This window comes from Hydractinia symbiolongicarpus, chromosome 3, assembly GCF_029227915.1.
Source record: "Hydractinia symbiolongicarpus strain clone_291-10 chromosome 3, HSymV2.1, whole genome shotgun sequence".
NCBI lineage: Eukaryota > Metazoa > Cnidaria > Hydrozoa > Anthoathecata > Hydractiniidae > Hydractinia > Hydractinia symbiolongicarpus.
Window position 1 is genome coordinate 6,276,148 of NC_079877.1, and position 11,937 is coordinate 6,288,084.

At 35.8% G+C, this 11,937-nt stretch overlaps 2 long non-coding RNA genes across 2 annotated transcripts; both read right to left on the reverse strand.

Moving 5' to 3' along the window:
- Nucleotides 1-1,056: 1,056 nt before the first annotated feature.
- LOC130635552 (uncharacterized) lies at nt 1,057-5,094 on the reverse strand. Its single transcript, XR_008982172.1, has 2 exons — nt 2,836-5,094; nt 1,057-1,287 (listed from the first exon to the last, which is right to left on the reverse strand). It is a non-coding gene; the product is annotated as an uncharacterized LOC130635552 (long non-coding RNA).
- Nucleotides 5,095-8,959: 3,865 nt separating this feature from the next.
- LOC130635553 (uncharacterized) lies at nt 8,960-11,227 on the reverse strand. Its single transcript, XR_008982173.1, has 2 exons — nt 10,739-11,227; nt 8,960-9,190 (listed from the first exon to the last, which is right to left on the reverse strand). It is a non-coding gene; the product is annotated as an uncharacterized LOC130635553 (long non-coding RNA).
- Between the last annotated feature and the right edge of the window lie 710 nt (nt 11,228-11,937).

Consider the following 11,937-nt stretch of genomic DNA (forward strand, 5'->3'; position numbering starts at 1 on the left):
AAACTCATTTCCCGAACAATTTTTTAAATTATTTTTTCACCACTAAAACGCATGAGACTTGTAGTTTTCAAAAATGTTTTTATATTTGATGGGACGCTGAATAAAAGAAGTTTAATCGCCGGCAAACGAAATTCCGCGCTTTCCCGTAAATCCCGGACTCGGCCCGTATAGTCAAAAGTATACAAAGAAAGTTCCCAGGGAGTAAACTCATTTCCCGAACGATTTTTTAAATTATTTTTTCACCACTAAAACGCATGAGACTTGTAGTTTTCAAAAATGTTTTCATTTTTGATGAGACGCTGAATAAAAGAAGTTTAATTGCCGGCAAACGAAAACCCGCGATTTCCCGTAAATCCCGGGCTTGGCACTTATAGTCGAATGTATACAAAGAAAGTACCCTGTGAGTAAACGCATTTCCAGAACGATTTTTTAAATTATTTTTTCACCACTAAAACGCATAAGACTTGTAGTTTTTAAAAATGTATTCATTTTTGATGAGACGCTGAATAAAAGAAGTTTAATCGCCGGCAAACGAAAACCCGCGATTTCCCGTAAATCCCGGCTTTGCCCGTATAGTCACTAGAAATTAAAAAAAGGGGTTGCGAAGCATTTCGCAAGTTGCAAGCAAAATTAAACTATCCAATACTTTGTCCCTAGCGCTTCTTGTTTAATTGGCGCTAACATCTTCCGAAATACATCAAAATTGAATATCATATAGAAGAACCCTGGGGACGAGGTAGGAAAATGAACGCTCTGCGGAACAATTCGTTGCTCCAAAACAGTTTTTTTGCGAATAGACTGCGCGAGTATTTGATGTGCGTGGGATATTCTTTTGAAAATGTGCGAGAAAGTTAGATTACGCGAAACTAACAAAAACGAATAACGCGTGTTAAAATTTTGTACCGCCTTTTCCCACAGAATGGTTAAAGTAAAGAGCGCAATACAAAATTACACTTTTAGCAGTATTCCGAAAGATATGTGATACATCGAGTTGTACTACCCGCAGAAGTTGGTCCTAACGTTAACGATTTCGTAAATGACCTCACAACAAAACAGTATTTTTTTCACGTAAAAATACCGGCAGTAGAAGCCACAGAATCTGCTGGAACGAATTTCGAAAACTCACGGGAAACAATTAAAACAAAAACAAACAAATCAAAACAGTTTTTTAACTTTATCAAGATTTATTAAATAGCTTCAAATTTGGGCAGAAAAACAATAACGGATTCGCCTTCTTTTCACCACACGCATTAGAAGATTACATCACTCACTCCCATTGTACACAATCTAAAAGAAAAAGAAAACATTTTCATATAGTGAAGCTTCCAGTGCCTTTAAGGGATGGCCAAGTCAATGGAATTGAAAGCACTGTTTTTCATCTTATAAATAATTAAGGCTAATTCGGAAAAGTATAAAAGAAAAAAACTAAACAATTTGGCAACTTTACTAATTTTATACGCAAAGTTCCAACCATACCAACAGTTTCCAAATCTGACAAAATAATTTTAGAAGTGTTTATTTTTTCAGAATTTGATTGATGCAAGGCCAAGGGAAATTAAATAAGTTTATTGTCCTAGACCCATTTAAAAACATATGCTTCTCATCATTCGGTTTTTTTTCAACCAACATTAATGTAATCACCCAGAGGAAATTATAATGTCTCTTGTGTGTGTTTTAGAAGCTGAGTACACAAATATTACAAGTGCTGAACTTTGGCAATCATATTTTGCAATCAGACCCTTCTAAAAACTATGCTGAACCATGTCAATTATTAAATTCAGCACTAATAGAAAAGCACCTTGGATAGGATTCTTTGTTGGGCGAATAAAATGACTGACAAATGGTTTATCGTGAATGAAATAGTAATTTTTACACAAATAATTTAAAAAATAATGAACTTTGTTATGTGGGTTGTTCTCAAACACACGTGGGCGGTGGACAAAAAACTGTGATGTAATTTCTCTTGGTCTATTATTCCTGAGAATATTCTAAAATAAGAGGGTGTCAATAAGCTGCAAACAGCCACATATATAAGGGCGAGTTCAGGCAACTTTTCCAATTAAATTAGTGATTGTCTTCCAAAACCGCCCGCACTTTCCCGAACTTGCCTGGAGCATTTTCAAAATTCAATTCCTTGTAACATACCTTGTGGACAATAGTTGGAAAAAGATGCTTTAAGAGAAAGAAGTTAATAAAAATTAAAAGTTATTTATCAAGTAAATTTTATCAAAAACCATCAAAAACAGTTCTTTTAAGAACTTTACTACCACATAGTTTACTTTATGGTCTATGCAGGTTTTTTCGGGTGAATACTTCAATTTTTTTGCAAAACGCTAAACTTGCCCAAAAACGCCTGCACGTTATACGGCGTATGCAGCTTATCAGCACCCTTGTTCTAAAATTACAAGCAGTTTCGAAGATGCCCATGCCGTTTAGAGGACGTGGTGCGGCTTGGGCATCCTTGAAGTTCTGTTTAATGACAGTTTTAATGTTTTAATGTCGTTTTAAACCTTGTTCTCAGGGAGGGTGTACGGAAAACTAATTCCTATTGACAATTACATTGCTGTTGGTTTGATAGCAAAAGTGGATATTTTTTTAATTACTGAAACAGGTTACTTATATAATAAATAAAAAATGATAAAAAACGGTTGGTCAGCTCACTCTAGCGCCCAGAGCTATTTGTTTTGTCTGCGCCCTGGCTACAGGTTTTCCTATATCTGGCTATCAGTTAGGTAGTAATACAGCTTCTCCATATGTATTCTACAAATTACTTTCAATTCTTTTATACAAAACTGAGCTCTAGCTCTAGCTACCTTTCGTGTGATTAAGCCTTACCTTGATTTGGATAAAACCAATTAAAATTGATAATATTGTATTCTTACATCCTCCTAGAAACAATAAAATAAAACACAGCTCGGCGCGTTATAATTGTACAAATTACTTCAATTTTCTTTAGGAAAGGGTACCTTACACAGGAGCTTTCCAATCCAACTAAAATCTCCAGAAAAAGCACAGCAACAAAAAAGCTTAAAATACACAAGTAAAGTCAATTAGAAACAGGACTAGCAATAAATTTTTTCAAAAGAAGAAAACTGTTTTAATACTATTATGTTTCATTAAAATACAACTATAATAGTATTAGAAGCAAAATTGCAAAGTAATTAATTAATTATTTATACCATAATTAGCTATAATACAAAGAAATAAGGCATATTTTGGGTCTGTAAAATATACGTGTCTAAAATGCCGACTACCGTTTCTTGTTCACGGCATATTCCTCTTTGTGTGTTCAAGTTCGGCGGACGTATAATCCGGACCAAAAGACGGGGGGGGGGGGGTCAAAATCCGGGGGTGGGGGGGTACGAGCCGTACTTATTGCATTTTTTACTAAACTTATACTTTAACCCCTCGGTCCAAACTTATTTGTTTTATTAGAAAAAAAAATACCCTAGCTTTATGTGCAAAAATATCAGTCCTATTTCTTTACGATGATTTTATATGATTTTTTTTCTATCGAAATTTTGAGAATCTCAATAATTCTCTTGGTATACCTCGCGTGTAGCAAACGTGCTCCACAATTTCGCTTCGCTCGCTTCGCTCGCAAAGCTCAATTGCTTCGCAAAAAGTATACAAAGAAAGTACCCAGGGAGTAAACTCTTTTCCCGAACGATTTTTTAAATTATTTTTTCACCACTAAAACGCATGAGACTTGTAGTTTTCAAAAATGTTTTCATTTTTGATGAGACCCTCAATAAAAGAAGTTTAATCGTCGGCAAACGAAAATCCGCGATTTCCCGTAAATCCCGGACTCGGCCCGTATAGTCAAAAGTATAGAAAAAGAGAGTACCCAGGGAGTAAACTCATTTCCCGAACGATTTTTTAAATTATTTTTTCACCACTAAAACGCATGAGACTTGTAGTTTTCAAAAATGTTTTCATTTTTGATGAGACGCTGAATAAAAGAAGTTTAATCACCGGCAAACGAAAACCCGCGAGTTCCGGTAAATCCCGGGCTTGGCCGTATAGTCAAAAGTATACCAAAAAAGTACCCAGGGAGTAAACTCATTTCCCGAACGATTTCTTAAATTACTTTTTCACCACTAAAACGCATGAGACTTGTAGTTTTCAAAAATGTTTTCTTTTTTGATGAGACGCTGAATAAAAGAAGTTCAATCGCCGGCAAACGAAACCCTGCGATTTCCCGTAAATCCTGGACTCGGCCCGTATAGTCAAAAGTATACAAAGAAAGTACCCAGGGAGTAAACTCATTTCCCGAACGATTTTTTATATTATTTTTTTACCACTAAACGCATGAGACTTGTAGTTTTCAAAAATATTTTCATATTTGATGGGACGCTGAATAAAAGAAGTTTAATCACCGGCAAACGAAAATCCGCGATTTCCCGTAAATCCCAGACTCGACCCATATAGTCAAAAGTATACAAAGAAAGTACCCAGAGAGTAAACTCATTTCCCGAACGATTTTTTAAATTATTTTTTCACCACTAAAACGCATGAGACTTGTAGTTTTCAAGAATGTTTTCATTTTTGATGAGACGCTGAATAGAAGCAGTTAAATCGCCGGCAAACTAAAACCCGCGATTTCCCGTAAATCCCGGGATTGGCACGTATAGTCGCATGTATACAAAGAAAGTACCCTGTGAGTAAACTCATTTCCAGGACGATTTTTTAAATTATTTTTTCACCACTAAACGCATGAGACTTGTAGTTTTCAAAAATATTTTCATATTTGATGGGACGCTGAATAAAAGAAGTTTAATCACCGGCAAACGAAAATCCGCGATTTCCCGTAAATCCCGGACTCGGCCCGTATAGTCAAAAGTATACAAAGAAAGTACCCAGGGAGTAAACTCATTTCCCGAACGATTTTTTAAATTTTTTTTTCACCACTAAAACGCATGAGACTTGTAGTTTTCAAGAATGTTTTCATTTTTGATGAGACGCTGAATAAAAGCAGTTTAATCGCCGGCAAACTAAAACCCGCGATTTCCCGTAAATCCCGGGCTTGGCACGTATAGTCGCATGTATACAAAGAAAGTACCCTGTGAGTAAACTCATTTCCAGAACGATTTTTTAAATTATTTTTTCACCACTAAAACGCATAAGACTTGTAGTTTTTAAAAATGTTTTAATTTTTGATGAGACGCTGAATAAAAGAAGTTTAATCGCCGGCAAACGAAAACCTGCGATTTCCCGTAAATCCCGACTTGGCCCGTATAGTCAAAAGTATACAAAGGAAGTACCCAGGGAGTAAACTCATTTCCCGAACGATTTTTTATATTATTTTTTTACCACTAAAAGCATGAGACTTGTAGTTTTCAAAAATATTTTCATATTTGATGGGACGCTGAATAAAAGAAGTTTAATCGCCGGCAAACGAAAATCCGCGATTTCCCGTAAATCCCGGACTCGGCTCGTATAGTCAAAAGTATACAAAGAAAGTACCCAGGGAGTAAACTCATTTCCCGAACGATTTTTTATATTATTTTTTTACCACTAAACGCATGAGACTTGTAGTTTTCAAAAATATTTTCATATTTGATGGGACGCTGAATAAAAGAAGTTTAATCGCCGGCAAACGAAAATCCGCGATTTCCCGTAAATCCTGGACTCGGCCCGTATAGTCCAAAGTATACAAAGAAAGTACCCAGGGAGTAAACTCATTTCCCGAACGATTTTTTAAATTACTTTTTCACCACTAAAACGCATGAGACTTGTAGTTTTCAAAAATGTTTTCTTTTTTGATGAGACGCTGAATAAAAGAAGTTCAATCGCCGGCAAACGAAACCCTGCGATTTCCCGTAAATCCTGGACTCGGCCCGTATAGTCAAAAGTATACAAAGAAAGTACCCAGGGAGTAAACTCATTTCCCGAACGATTTTTTAAATTACTTTTTCACCACTAAAACGCATGAGACTTGTAGTTTTCAAAAATGTTTTCTTTTTTGATGAGACGCTGAATAAAAGAAGTTCAATCGCCGGCAAACGAAACCCTGCGATTTCCCGTAAATCCTGGACTCGGCCCGTATAGTCAAAAGTATACAAAGAAAGTACCCAGGGAGTAAACTCATTTCCCGAACGATTTTTTATATTATTTTTTTACCACTAAACGCATGAGACTTGTAGTTTTCAAAAATATTTTCATATTTGATGGGACGCTGAATAAAAGAAGTTTAATCACCGGCAAACGAAAATCCGCGATTTCCCGTAAATCCCAGACTCGACCCATATAGTCAAAAGTATACAAAGAAAGTACCCAGGGAGTAAACTCATTTCCCGAACGATTTTTTATATTATTTTTTTACCACTAAACGCATGAGACTTGTAGTTTTCAAGAATGTTTTCATTTTTGATGAGACGCTGAATAAAAGCAGTTAAATCGCCGGCAAACTAAAACCCGCGATTTCCCGTAAATCCCGGGCTTGGCACGTATAGTCGCATGTATACAAAGAAAGTACCCTGTGAGTAAACTCATTTCCAGGACGATTTTTTAAATTATTTTTTCACCACTAAACGCATGAGACTTGTAGTTTTCAAAAATATTTTCATATTTGATGGGACGCTGAATAAAAGAAGTTTAATCACCGGCAAACGAAAACCTGCCATTTCCCGTAAATCCCGACTTGGCCCGTATAGTCAAAAGTATACAAAGGAAGTACCCAGGGAGTAAACTCATTTCCCGAACGATTTTTTATATTATTTTTTTACCACTAAAAGCATGAGACTTGTAGTTTTCAAAAATATTTTCATATTTGATGGGACGCTGAATAAAAGAAGTTTAATCGCCGGCAAACGAAAATCCGCGATTTCCCGCAAATCCCGGACTCGGCCCGTATAGTCAAAAGTATACAAAGAAAGTACCCAGGGAGTAAACTCATTTCCCGAACGATTTTTTAAATTATTTTTTCACCACTAAAACGCATGAGACTTGTAGTTCTCAAAAATGTTTTCATTTTTGATGAGACGCTTAATGAAAGAGGTTTAATCGCCGGCAAACGAAATCCCGCGTTTTCCCGTAAATCCGGGGTTTGGCCCGTATAGTCGAATGTATACAAAGAAAGTACCCAGGGAGTAAATTCATTTCCCGAACGATTTTTTAAATTTTTTTTTCACCACTAATACGCATGAGACTTGTAGTTTTCAAAAATGTTTTCATTTTTGATGAGACGCTTAATGAAAGAGATTTAATCGCAGGAAAACGAAAACCCGCGATTTCCCTTAAATCCCGGGCTTGGCCCGTATAGTCGAATGTATACAAAGAAAGTACCCTGTGAGTAAACTCATTTCCAGAACGATTTTTTAAATTATTTTTTCACCACTAAAACGCATAAGACTTGTAGTATTTAAAAATGTTTTCATTTTTGATGAGACGCTGAATAAAAGAAGTTTAATCGCCGGCAAACGAAAACCCGCGATTTCCCGTAAATCCCGGCTTGGCCCGTATAGTCAAAAGTATACAAAGAAAGTACCCAGGGAGTAAACTCATTTCCCGAATGATTTTTTAAATTATTTTTTCACCACTAAAACGCATGAGACTTGTAGTTTTCAAAAATGTTTTCATTTTTGATGAGACGCTGAATAAAAGAAGTTTAATCGCCGGCAAACGAAAACCCGCGATTTCCCGTAAATCCCGGGCTTGGCACGTATAGTCGAATGTATACAAAGAAAGTACCCTGTGAGTAAACGCATTTCCAGAACGATTTTTTAAATTATTTTTTCACCACTAAAACGCATAAGACTTGTAGTTTTTAAAAATGTATCCATTTTTGATGAGACGCTGAATAAAAGAAGTTTAATCGCCGGCAAACGAAAACCCGCGATTTCCCGTAAATCCCGGCTTTGCCCGTATAGTCAAAAGTATACAAAGAAAGTACCCAGGGAGTAAACTCATTTCCCGAACAATTTTTTAAATTATTTTTTCACCACTAAAACGCATGAGACTTGTAGTTTTCAAAAATGTTTTTATATTTGATGGGACGCTGAATAAAAGAAGTTTAATCGCCGGCAAACGAAATTCCGCGCTTTCCCGTAAATCCCGGACTCGGCCCGTATAGTCAAAAGTATACAAAGAAAGTTCCCAGGGAGTAAACTCATTTCCCGAACGATTTTTTAAATTATTTTTTCACCACTAAAACGCATGAGACTTGTAGTTTTCAAAAATGTTTTCATTTTTGATGAGACGCTGAATAAAAGAAGTTTAATCGCCGGCAAACGAAAACCCGCGATTTCCCGTAAATCCCGGGCTTGGCACTTATAGTCGAATGTATACAAAGAAAGTACCCTGTGAGTAAACGCATTTCCAGAACGATTTTTTAAATTATTTTTTCACCACTAAAACGCATAAGACTTGTAGTTTTTAAAAATGTATTCATTTTTGATGAGACGCTGAATAAAAGAAGTTTAATCGCCGGCAAACGAAAACCCGCGATTTCCCGTAAATCCCGGCTTTGCCCGTATAGTCACTAGAAATTAAAAAAAGGGGTTGCGAAGCATTTCGCAAGTTGCAAGCAAAATTAAACTATCCAATACTTTGTCCCTAGCGCTTCTTGTTTAATTGGCGCTAACATCTTCCGAAATACATCAAAATTGAATATCATATAGAAGAACCCTGGGGACGAGGTAGGAAAATGAACGCTCTGCGGAACAATTCGTTGCTCCAAAACAGTTTTTTTGCGAATAGACTGCGCGAGTATTTGATGTGCGTGGGATATTCTTTTGAAAATGTGCGAGAAAGTTAGATTACGCGAAACTAACAAAAACGAATAACGCGTGTTAAAATTTTGTACCGCCTTTTCCCACAGAATGGTTAAAGTAAAGAGCGCAATACAAAATTACACTTTTAGCAGTATTCCGAAAGATATGTGATACATCGAGTTGTACTACCCGCAGAAGTTGGTCCTAACGTTAACGATTTCGTAAATGACCTCACAACAAAACAGTATTTTTTTCACGTAAAAATACCGGCAGTAGAAGCCACAGAATCTGCTGGAACGAATTTCGAAAACTCACGGGAAACAATTAAAACAAAAACAAACAAATCAAAACAGTTTTTTAACTTTATCAAGATTTATTAAATAGCTTCAAATTTGGGCAGAAAAACAATAACGGATTCGCCTTCTTTTCACCACACGCATTAGAAGATTACATCACTCACTCCCATTGTACACAATCTAAAAGAAAAAGAAAACATTTTCATATAGTGAAGCTTCCAGTGCCTTTAAGGGATGGCCAAGTCAATGGAATTGAAAGCACTGTTTTTCATCTTATAAATAATTAAGGCTAATTCGGAAAAGTATAAAAGAAAAAAACTAAACAATTTGGCAACTTTACTAATTTTATACGCAAAGTTCCAACCATACCAACAGTTTCCAAATCTGACAAAATAATTTTAGAAGCGTTTATTTTTTCAGAATTTGATTGATGCAAGGCCAAGGGAAATTAAATAAGTTTATTGTCCTAGACCCATTTAAAAACATATGCTTCTCATCATTCGGTTTTTTTTCAACCAACATTAATGTAATCACCCAGAGGAAATTATAATGTCTCTTGTGTGTGTTTTAGAAGCTGAGTACACAAATATTACAAGTGCTGAACTTTGGCAATCATATTTTGCAATCAGACCCTTCTAAAAACTATGCTGAACCATGTCAATTATTAAATTCAGCACTAATAGAAAAGCACCTTGGATAGGATTCTTTGTTGGGCGAATAAAATGACTGACAAATGGTTTATCGTGAATGAAATAGTAATTTTTACACAAATAATTTAAAAAATAATGAACTTTGTTATGTGGGTTGTTCTCAAACACACGTGGGCGGTGGACAAAAAACTGTGATGTAATTTCTCTTGGTCTATTATTCCTGAGAATATTCTAAAATAAGAGGGTGTCAATAAGCTGCAAACAGCCACATATATAAGGGCGAGTTCAGGCAACTTTTCCAATTAAATTAGTGATTGTCTTCCAAAACCGCCCGCACTTTCCCGAACTTGCCTGGAGCATTTTCAAAATTCAATTCCTTGTAACATACCTTGTGGACAATAGTTGGAAAAAGATGCTTTAAGAGAAAGAAGTTAATAAAAATTAAAAGTTATTTATCAAGTAAATTTTATCAAAAACCATCAAAAACAGTTCTTTTAAGAACTTTACTACCACATAGTTTACTTTATGGTCTATGCAGGTTTTTTCGGGTGAATACTTCAATTTTTTTGCAAAACGCTAAACTTGCCCAAAAACGCCTGCACGTTATACGGCGTATGCAGCTTATCAGCACCCTTGTTCTAAAATTACAAGCAGTTTCGAAGATGCCCATGCCGTTTAGAGGACGTGGTGCGGCTTGGGCATCCTTGAAGTTCTGTTTAATGACAGTTTTAATGTTTTAATGTCGTTTTAAACCTTGTTCTCAGGGAGGGTGTACGGAAAACTAATTCCTATTGACAATTACATTGCTGTTGGTTTGATAGCAAAAGTGGATATTTTTTTAATTACTGAAACAGGTTACTTATATAATAAATAAAAAATGATAAAAAACGGTTGGTCAGCTCACTCTAGCGCCCAGAGCTATTTGTTTTGTCTGCGCCCTGGCTACAGGTTTTCCTATATCTGGCTATCAGTTAGGTAGTAATACAGCTTCTCCATATGTATTCTACAAATTACTTTCAATTCTTTTATACAAAACTGAGCTCTAGCTCTAGCTACCTTTCGTGTGATTAAGCCTTACCTTGATTTGGATAAAACCAATTAAAATTGATAATATTGTATTCTTACATCCTCCTAGAAACAATAAAATAAAACACAGCTCGGCGCGTTATAATTGTACAAATTACTTCAATTTTCTTTAGGAAAGGGTACCTTACACAGGAGCTTTCCAATCCAACTAAAATCTCCAGAAAAAGCACAGCAACAAAAAAGCTTAAAATACACAAGTAAAGTCAATTAGAAACAGGACTAGCAATAAATTTTTTCAAAAGAAGAAAACTGTTTTAATACTATTATGTTTCATTAAAATACAACTATAATAGTATTAGAAGCAAAATTGCAAAGTAATTAATTAATTATTTATACCATAATTAGCTATAATACAAAGAAATAAGGCATATTTTGGGTCTGTAAAATATACGTGTCTAAAATGCCGACTACCGTTTCTTGTTCACGGCATATTCCTCTTTGTGTGTTCAAGTTCGGCGGACGTATAATCCGGACCAAAAGACGGGGGGGGGGGGGGGGGGTCAAAATCCGGGGGTGGGGGGGTACGAGCCGTACTTATTGCATTTTTTACTAAACTTATACTTTAACCCCTCGGTCCAAACTTATTTGTTTTATTAGAAAAAAAAATACCCTAGCTTTATGTGCAAAAATATCAGTCCTATTTCTTTACGATGATTTTATATGATTTTTTTTCTATCGAAATTTTGAGAATCTCAATAATTCAAACGTGCTCCACAATTTCGCTTCGCTCGCTTCGCTCGCAAAGCTCAATTGCTTCGCAAAAAGTATACAAAGAAAGTACCCAGGGAGTAAACTCTTTTCCCGAACGATTTTTTAAATTATTTTTTCACCACTAAAACGCATGAGACTTGTAGTTTTCAAAAATGTTTTCATTTTTGATGAGACCCTCAATAAAAGAAGTTTAATCGTCGGCAAACGAAAATCCGCGATTTCCCGTAAATCCCGGACTCGGCCCGTATAGTCAAAAGTATAGAAAAAGAGAGTACCCAGGGAGTAAACTCATTTCCCGAACGATTTTTTAAATTATTTTTTCACCACTAAAACGCATGAGACTTGTAGTTTTCAAAAATGTTTTCATTTTTGATGAGACGCTGAATAAAAGAAGTTTAATCACCGGCAAACGAAAACCCGCGAGTTCCGGTAAATCCCGGGCTTGGCCGTATAGTCAAAAGTATACCAAAAAAGTACCCA